General features: G+C 36.2%; 2 long non-coding RNA genes across 2 annotated transcripts; one reads left to right on the plus strand and one right to left on the minus strand.

The window, feature by feature from the left end:
* Nucleotides 1-1,383: 1,383 nt before the first annotated feature.
* Nucleotides 1,384-2,813, minus strand: LOC118516705. Its single transcript, XR_004908032.1, has 2 exons — nucleotides 2,293-2,813; nucleotides 1,384-2,186 (listed from the first exon to the last, which is right to left on the minus strand). It is a non-coding gene; the product is annotated as an uncharacterized LOC118516705 (long non-coding RNA).
* Nucleotides 2,814-2,859: 46 nt separating this feature from the next.
* Nucleotides 2,860-4,239, plus strand: LOC118516706. The gene is made up of 2 exons (XR_004908033.1): nucleotides 2,860-3,330; nucleotides 3,437-4,239. It is a non-coding gene; the product is annotated as an uncharacterized LOC118516706 (long non-coding RNA).
* Nucleotides 4,240-9,268: the final 5,029 nt, after the last annotated feature.

Here is a 9,268-nt window from a genome sequence, read left to right on the forward strand (position 1 = left end):
GAAAAAAATATCTCCAAGATATCATGGTTATACTGTAATTCAATAATGCGTAGTACAGCTAAAACAATGAGTAGCCAATCTTTACTGGGCTCCCCTAGTTTGTCGACATGTAATCAAAGCCATGTTTGTTTTTCCTTCATTCGCAAAGCGCTCACAGTTATGATATGTGCATAAGAATTAATTTCTTAAATATTTGCATAGCTTTTTCTGCATTACTTACATGTTCACCACTGACACGTACATTTCAATCGAGGCAATTTTTGATTTTCATTTCTTGGGAATGATTTATAATGATCTATATGTTTAAAAAGAAATACTAAACCAAATATCCACCCGTTTTGAAAATGTTTCTAATTCTTCAAGGTACTAGTGCTTGTAGATAATAGCTGAGCAGCTTTTCAGTTTTTCGTTCTTTCTTGTGGCGTAATCTATTTTTTGTACGTTTGAATAATGGTGTTATATCGGTCTTAATACAATTTATAAATAGAAAGTAAATCCATTTTAGATTTTTTTTTATTATGCAACCAACATCGACCATATAAAGCCAGTTTCGAAGTACTATGTAATATTGTACACGTCGGAACATAACATTTTTCCATGTTATCGTAGGATTCACAAAACAAGGATTTGTAGTTATGTGCTACTATTTTTCCAGTAACGACATTGATGCTTTTTATGATACAGACGACTTACAATTTGCAATAATATATCTTCCCTCACTACTGGTCAAACCCAAAGAATATTTGTTGTTTTCTGATTTTTAAAAGCCCAAGAAAGCTAACAACTTGTACAATCGAGTGATCTCACAATTTCGTTAAATGTTGAATCGTACTCCATATATTTTTTTCACTTTCATTTTATCAAACTTAAAAAACCACTCATGTTAACATGAGGAAAAGCATTAGTAATGTGATAATAAAACACAGTTTTGTTGCTTTTTATTTCGTTCTTTGAAATGAAAAATGTTTTAATAATCGATCTCTTAATTTTTTGTCATTCTATTCAAAACGGTTGATTAAATTATTTTATTACTGGTTACAGGGGAAAGCACGGGACACATAACGTATTAAAACATCGATAAACTAATTTGCTGAGCTGTTTGATGGTGTAGATATCCTGAGACCGAAAGCCGAAAGGATGGTTAATGAACATGAAGCAGATGCCGGACTCATGCCCCACCTTCAAGGTTCGTCCGCGACTCGGTTGGCACAAGGCGTAGAAGAGTATAGCGAACTCGTTAACTGTATCAGGCGGAGTCGAACTCGGAAGCCGCCACGGTTCGAAGATTGCAGCGGTTTACTGAGTTTCTTTCTTTCGGCTACGTGTCCATTTCGGATAAACTTGTTCGAAAGAGTGGGCAAGTAGTAGAAACTAGTAGTAAGATACAATGTGCAGTAACAAGAGTAATGAACACAATGTGATCAACTTTAATGAAGCCAAATTATAAATATTAACATAAGTTTACAAACAAGTTTTCCTATATACTAAAGCAGAGAGCAATAAGAGCCGGTCTCTACATATCTCAATCAACTAGTTCATTCGTAACTTCTAAGCTATGTTTAGTCCGCAAATGAAATAACGATGGTTTTGTAGAAGTAGTTTTAATCACTAGATACATTAACAATATCCTTACTTATTTTTGCTGAGCACTTTGACTCCCTGGACATCGAAGTGAAAGTTCTTTCTTTTCAATCACCTTCAAAAAATGTCTTAAGTATGTGATGATTCTGTTAATGGCAAATTTTACCGTCCTGGCTACAACGTCGACGTTGTTCGTTTATCGCTGTCCATATAACACTGAATGAAATGTGTATTCATATATATTCGTCGTTTTGAAAGAAAGCGTTTAAACGCTGAGTAAAGTTGTTCCGTTTCATTGAATCGTTAAATAAAAATAATGAACAGCAAATACAGCTTTAAAATAGACTTATTGTAAACGGTTGGCACCTGCACACGTTGGGTTGTGTTGTTCACGAATAAAAATTACAAATTTTCCCTCTTGCCTTAAATATTGAATGCCCCGTAAACAGTTTACAGTATCATTCAATATAAACGTTCTTACACCGATGATCGATGGAGTCCTTACCTGGATCCAGTGGAGGCAGCACATCATGATACTGATACTTTACGGTCCACGCACTGGTGGTGCTGGTGCTTTCAAATCATAGTGAAACTTTCCGAACAATCTGATGGCAGAGAATCGAATTAGTCGTTCGTTGAAACCACAGATGAATGAAGAATAGAGGAAGCATCCATACAATCTACTGGACAACGAATGCATAAAATACTTACCTACGCATAATTGCTAATGCTATCCAGTGAAGCATTATACGCCTGACGGGTACGAAAGATAAGGGTTTCGAGGTGGATGCGGCACAATTCTATCCTATTCCTTGTAATTTATGGTACTTAGCACGAGAATCGAACAGCTTCACTTAATCTACCAGTGTAATTTTATCGAGTGGTATGCCGTAATTCGATACGTCCGATAGGCCTTTGGTAGCTGTATGAAGAAAACAACGTCACGCAAATTTCTTTTTAGAGCTGGTAAAGGAACTGTTTATCTTCAGTGCTATGTGCAACGACGATGATAAATGTAGAAACTTGGTTTACTGAACCGAAAAACGATGCTTTATGTTTGTTTATTTTGGTAGTCCCAAACCATATGATTAAGTAAACAAACTTTGAAGTTTCTCGACCGGCCAAAATCCAAAATGTCTACCTGCCAAATCGACAAAAATTCACCTTCTAAATATATACACCTTGGCCAAAATCCAAAATGTCTACCTGCCAAATCGACAAAAATTCACCTTCTAAATATATACACCTTGATGCTGTGCGAGATTCGGGACTGATCAAGGTGTATATATTTAGAAGGTGAATTTTTGTCGATTTGGCAGGTAGACATTTTGGATTTTGGCCGGTCGAGAAACTTCAAAGTTTGTTTACTTAATCATATGGTTTGGGACTACCAAAATAAACAAACATAAAGCATCGTTTTTCGGTTCAGTAAACCAAGTTTCTACATTTATCATCGTCGTTGCACATAGCACTGAAGATAAACAGTTCCTTTACCAGCTCTAAAAAGAAATTTGCGTGACGTTGTTTTCTTCATACAGCTACCAAAGGCCTATCGGACGTATCGAATTACGGCATACCACTCGATAAAATTACACTGGTAGATTAAGTGAAGCTGTTCGATTCTCGTGCTAAGTACCATAAATTACAAGGAATAGGATAGAATTGTGCCGCATCCACCTCGAAACCCTTATCTTTCGTACCCGTCAGGCGTATAATGCTTCACTGGATAGCATTAGCAATTATGCGTAGGTAAGTATTTTATGCATTCGTTGTCCAGTAGATTGTATGGATGCTTCCTCTATTCTTCATTCATCTGTGGTTTCAACGAACGACTAATTCGATTCTCTGCCATCAGATTGTTCGGAAAGTTTCACTATGATTTGAAAGCACCAGCACCACCAGTGCGTGGACCGTAAAGTATCAGTATCATGATGTGCTGCCTCCACTGGATCCAGGTAAGGACTCCATCGATCATCGGTGTAAGAACGTTTATATTGAATGATACTGTAAACTGTTTACGGGGCATTCAATATTTAAGGCAAGAGGGAAAATTTGTAATTTTTATTCGTGAACAACACAACCCAACGTGTGCAGGTGCCAACCGTTTACAATAAGTCTATTTTAAAGCTGTATTTGCTGTTCATTATTTTTATTTAACGATTCAATGAAACGGAACAACTTTACTCAGCGTTTAAACGCTTTCTTTCAAAACGACGAATATATATGAATACACATTTCATTCAGTGTTATATGGACAGCGATAAACGAACAACGTCGACGTTGTAGCCAGGACGGTAAAATTTGCCATTAACAGAATCATCACATACTTAAGACATTTTTTGAAGGTGATTGAAAAGAAAGAACTTTCACTTCGATGTCCAGGGAGTCAAAGTGCTCAGCAAAAATAAGTAAGGATATTGTTAATGTATCTAGTGATTAAAACTACTTCTACAAAACCATCGTTATTTCATTTGCGGACTAAACATAGCTTAGAAGTTACGAATGAACTAGTTGATTGAGATATGTAGAGACCGGCTCTTATTGCTCTCTGCTTTAGTATATAGGAAAACTTGTTTGTAAACTTATGTTAATATTTATAATTTGGCTTCATTAAAGTTGATCACATTGTGTTCATTACTCTTGTTACTGCACATTGTATCTTACTACTAGTTTCTACTACTTGCCCACTCTTTCGAACAAGTTTATCCGAAATGGACACGTAGCCGAAAGAAAGAAACTCAGTAAACCGCTGCAATCTTCGAACCGTGGCGGCTTCCGAGTTCGACTCCGCCTGATACAGTTAACGAGTTCGCTATACTCTTCTACGCCTTGTGCCAACCGAGTCGCGGACGAACCTTGAAGGTGGGGCATGAGTCCGGCATCTGCTTCATGTTCATTAACCATCCTTTCGGCTTTCGGTCTCAGGATATCTACACCATCAAACAGCTCAGCAAATTAGTTTATCGATGTTTTAATACGTTATGTGTCCCGTGCTTTCCCCTGTAACCAGTAATAAAATAATTTAATCAACCGTTTTGAATAGAATGACAAAAAATTAAGAGATCGATTATTAAAACATTTTTCATTTCAAAGAACGAAATAAAAAGCAACAAAACTGTGTTTTATTATCACATTACTAATGCTTTTCCTCATGTTAACATGAGTGGTTTTTTAAGTTTGATAAAATGAAAGTGAAAAAAATATATGGAGTACGATTCAACATTTAACGAAATTGTGAGATCACTCGATTGTACAAGTTGTTAGCTTTCTTGGGCTTTTAAAAATCAGAAAACAACAAATATTCTTTGGGTTTGACCAGTAGTGAGGGAAGATATATTATTGCAAATTGTAAGTCGTCTGTATCATAAAAAGCATCAATGTCGTTACTGGAAAAATAGTAGCACATAACTACAAATCCTTGTTTTGTGAATCCTACGATAACATGGAAAAATGTTATGTTCCGACGTGTACAATATTACATAGTACTTCGAAACTGGCTTTATATGGTCGATGTTGGTTGCATAATAAAAAAAAATCTAAAATGGATTTACTTTCTATTTATAAATTGTATTAAGACCGATATAACACCATTATTCAAACGTACAAAAAATAGATTACGCCACAAGAAAGAACGAAAAACTGAAAAGCTGCTCAGCTATTATCTACAAGCACTAGTACCTTGAAGAATTAGAAACATTTTCAAAACGGGTGGATATTTGGTTTAGTATTTCTTTTTAAACATATAGATCATTATAAATCATTCCCAAGAAATGAAAATCAAAAATTGCCTCGATTGAAATGTACGTGTCAGTGGTGAACATGTAAGTAATGCAGAAAAAGCTATGCAAATATTTAAGAAATTAATTCTTATGCACATATCATAACTGTGAGCGCTTTGCGAATGAAGGAAAAACAAACATGGCTTTGATTACATGTCGACAAACTAGGGGAGCCCAGTAAAGATTGGCTACTCATTGTTTTAGCTGTACTACGCATTATTGAATTACAGTATAACCATGATATCTTGGAGATATTTTTTTCTCACAGCCATTGCAAAATAAGGGGTGTTTCTGACCAATCATCTGAATCTGCATTCAACGAGTTTGTTTGACTCTCAGAGTTCATCAGCTATTATTTTTTCTTCTACAGACATCAGACACTCTCAGTCAGATGTAAGACAGATGTTTGAGTATAACCATGTTCCACTGGAGGTGTCAATCCAAGCGACTGTATTAATACCTTGAGTAGCAGTAGCCACACGCAGAAAAAAAAACAAGAAAAAGATGGATGGAAATTCTTTTAAGGTTACATTGTAAATATTTTAGTTTCAAATTCCCTACATCAGTAAGGATCTCGTACGATCAACTGCAGGTCATACATATTGTCAACCTCAAACCCTTGTCGGACATTTACCGGTAGGAGGTTTATTTGAGTCCTTAAATGGATTTTTAAAAAAGGGATTGAGAATGAAACAGATTTTATCTATATCCCGATGAAACCTTACTTAAAAAAAGTGGAATTGTGGCTCCTGCTTAACACATTCAGAACTAACCACCTGAATCATCCTTCGATTCTTATATAATTCTTTGCAAAACCTCGTGTAATTGCAGGAATGAGATATTTTAACTTGAGAAAAACGAGCTTAAAAACTGCAAAAAATACCAAAGAATTATTAAATACTAATCTAAAAAAAAATAAAAAAAATTCATTTTTCCGGAATTCTCACATTTAAAGAGGTAATTTATAATTATGTGCCATACGACACGAACGATTTAAAGATTATTGACATCACAAGTTTGTTTGATACCAGGTAATCTTATTATATTTTCGTCACTTTATGTGATGATCAGCATTTGGAATTTGCTATTGAAACCATGTAGACCAAGTTGCTTTATAACAAAATATAAAATGAAGTAGTCCTAAATAAAATAAGTCTTGGGGAAAACACCGGGCCTCGGTTTCAAATAGCCCAAAAAACTTGGTATGAAATGAAAACGAATCATCCCAAATATAACCGAAATTTTCGGCACCTGTTAGCTGATTACAGCACAATCCAATTAAAAATCAATTAATATCATCGAAAATTGAAATTCTGAACATGTGAAACACTAATTTCTGACAATAATAATAAAATAAGGCATGTCAATATATCTTCAAGCTTACTGTAATTACATTTCCATTTAACACCTAAAGATAATCTATCTTTCAATAATGTCGATTAAAATCACATATTAGGAATGACTAAGATTGAATGAGTCTTTCAAGACATCTATATTAAAATTTAGTAAAACAACTGGAAAACCGTTTTGGACATTCCAAATTTTGCTTCCCAAATACATCGTAAGGCACCTCGATCGGCGCAGAGAGGAATTCGCAAAATAAATTTTCCCCCTCACCTGTTCCCACCCCCCATACACCCATCCACCGAGAAGTAGTACCAAACCCAGGGTATAAGGGGAGTTCGCTGGAAAATCATCCGTTCGGGTCGGTTTCACGTGTCCGGTCCCCGATGTTGACCCTCCGGCCGTGTGCCAAGTTTTTCCTGAAAATTCGGAAAACTGTGGGAGATTTTCGCGGACCGGTTTTTTCGTCTCCAAACAGCGAATTCTCAACCGATCCGGACAAATAACGCATCGATCGATGCGGACCAACGGGACCGATAGTTTGGTGTACCGTTTGGCCGGATCACACCCACCATCCGGCAACCAGGGCCGGAAAACTGTTTTTCCGTGTTTTTCCGGGTTTAGAGCGGAGCTACGCGTTCGCGATGTTCGGCAATCTTGCGCATCTCATCGAGATACATCTAGATCCGGTCAAAGATCGGATCATTCCGACCAGCAAGGGGCGCACCATCCAAAAAACCGTTTTTGGCATTCCGAATCCCCCCCCCCCCCACCCCCCCAAATTCACCGTGTGACACCTCATTCGTATTTAGATAGATGGTCATATTGTATTTATGTACATCCTGGAGTTTCTATGCACCCCGGAGTTTCCGTGCGTAGCCCTGTGCCCGGGCCTCTTAAGTTTCTTCCATCTACAACTTTCATTCATCTTCCACCCTTCATCCTTCCTTGACCATGGATGCATCTTGGACCTCCGATCCATTCCACCCCTTTTATATGCACCCCCGTAACCGCTTGCTCATTCTGTAATCCGTGCGTAGCCTTGTAACCGCTTGCGCATCCGTGCGTACCCCTGTAACCGTGCCTCTTAAGCTAGTCGTTTAGTAAATAAAAGTGAAAAACGTAATCCTCGTAACGTAACGTAATAAAAGTGAAATTAAGATAAAAAATCCGTTATAACTTACATTTGTGACCCTGATTTTTATTATGAAAAATAAGCAAACAATTGTAAATTGCTTAAAACAATTATAAATGTGACTATTCTTAATTCATTTTTTTTTGCTCAGAATTAATTTGCTTATAATTGCACTAACGGTGTTAGACAATCCCATACCCAAAATGTTCTGAAAATCCGTCTTTAATCAAAAGATGATGATGATTCCCTCCTCTTACCCCGATATTTAAAAAAATGTACTTGTGGAGAGTGTTCAAAAGAAACAAGTAAAATTACGATTTCATATCGTAGTTTTCAGATACTTTAGCTATTGAATGTATGAGCTTAATCAAATCACATTTCAACTTAATGGAAATTTAATTTTAGGTATTCATTTGATCACTACACTATTGACATTACGTTTTGCCATCGTGAATGCGAACATTTGTGTTTGCTTGATTTGAGCATTGCTACTTAGCTTTTTTGAAAAAATATACGATTTCTCGATTTTCAGTGGCCATCCAGATTACCTAGCGGCCTGCAAAGTAATCAAAAGCCTATTGCCATATGTAAGTAAAGGTTAGCCAAAAATTTTATACAAATCGGTACAAAACTAAATAATCCGGAATACACCACACCTACCTGGACAATAGTCACAACACATCAACCGCACCGAACCAGCACCAGCAGCGACGAAGAACTTAGCAACCGAATTGCTAAGTTGCATTCCTATCATCCATTCCTTCCATCCCACACTCTATTCCCTTAACCTACCCTTCCACGTACAATTGTAAATTAAATATAATTCAAACATATACATTTCTTTAACTCTCGCAATAATTGTTCGCCTCCCGCATGTAAAGAAAAGAGGCGAATATTGTATCACAGACCAAAAGTTTCTATAAATAATTAAAAAAATATCACAAAATATTTGTAGATTATAAGCTAATTAACAAATATGAAATATAACAACAAAATTGCATCAACATAAAAAAAAACATTTGCTCCCAGCGTAAAATTATCAAACTTACTCAAATTAACTAATAGTTTTCTTAAGTTTCTTGGCGTATTTTCTTTGGCATGGGTTATTTCGCTTGAGGTATGTTCTTTGAGCTTCAATTCGTTTCATATTTAAATATCTCATTCTCACTAATATTCTTTGCTTTGCAAAGGTTCTAATAATATCGTTTGGATATTCAGGAAAATTAATTTGTAAATGGCGAGCGAGGGTTTCCACGATCCGGGTGGTTTGTTTAAGTTTTCCATCTTTGTGGAAATTAAGAAAAATTTGTTCCATTTTGTGGCCTGCTTCAAGGAATCCATTAGATGGTTTGTATAAACCGCCAGCAGATACATGATCAACAAATGATTGTGGTTGTGAATAATTATGATCTTCTCTGCTGTTGCAAGT

This window comes from Anopheles stephensi, unplaced genomic scaffold (assembly GCF_013141755.1).
Source record: "Anopheles stephensi strain Indian unplaced genomic scaffold, UCI_ANSTEP_V1.0 ucontig38, whole genome shotgun sequence".
Classification (NCBI taxonomy): Eukaryota; Metazoa; Arthropoda; class Insecta; order Diptera; family Culicidae; genus Anopheles; species Anopheles stephensi.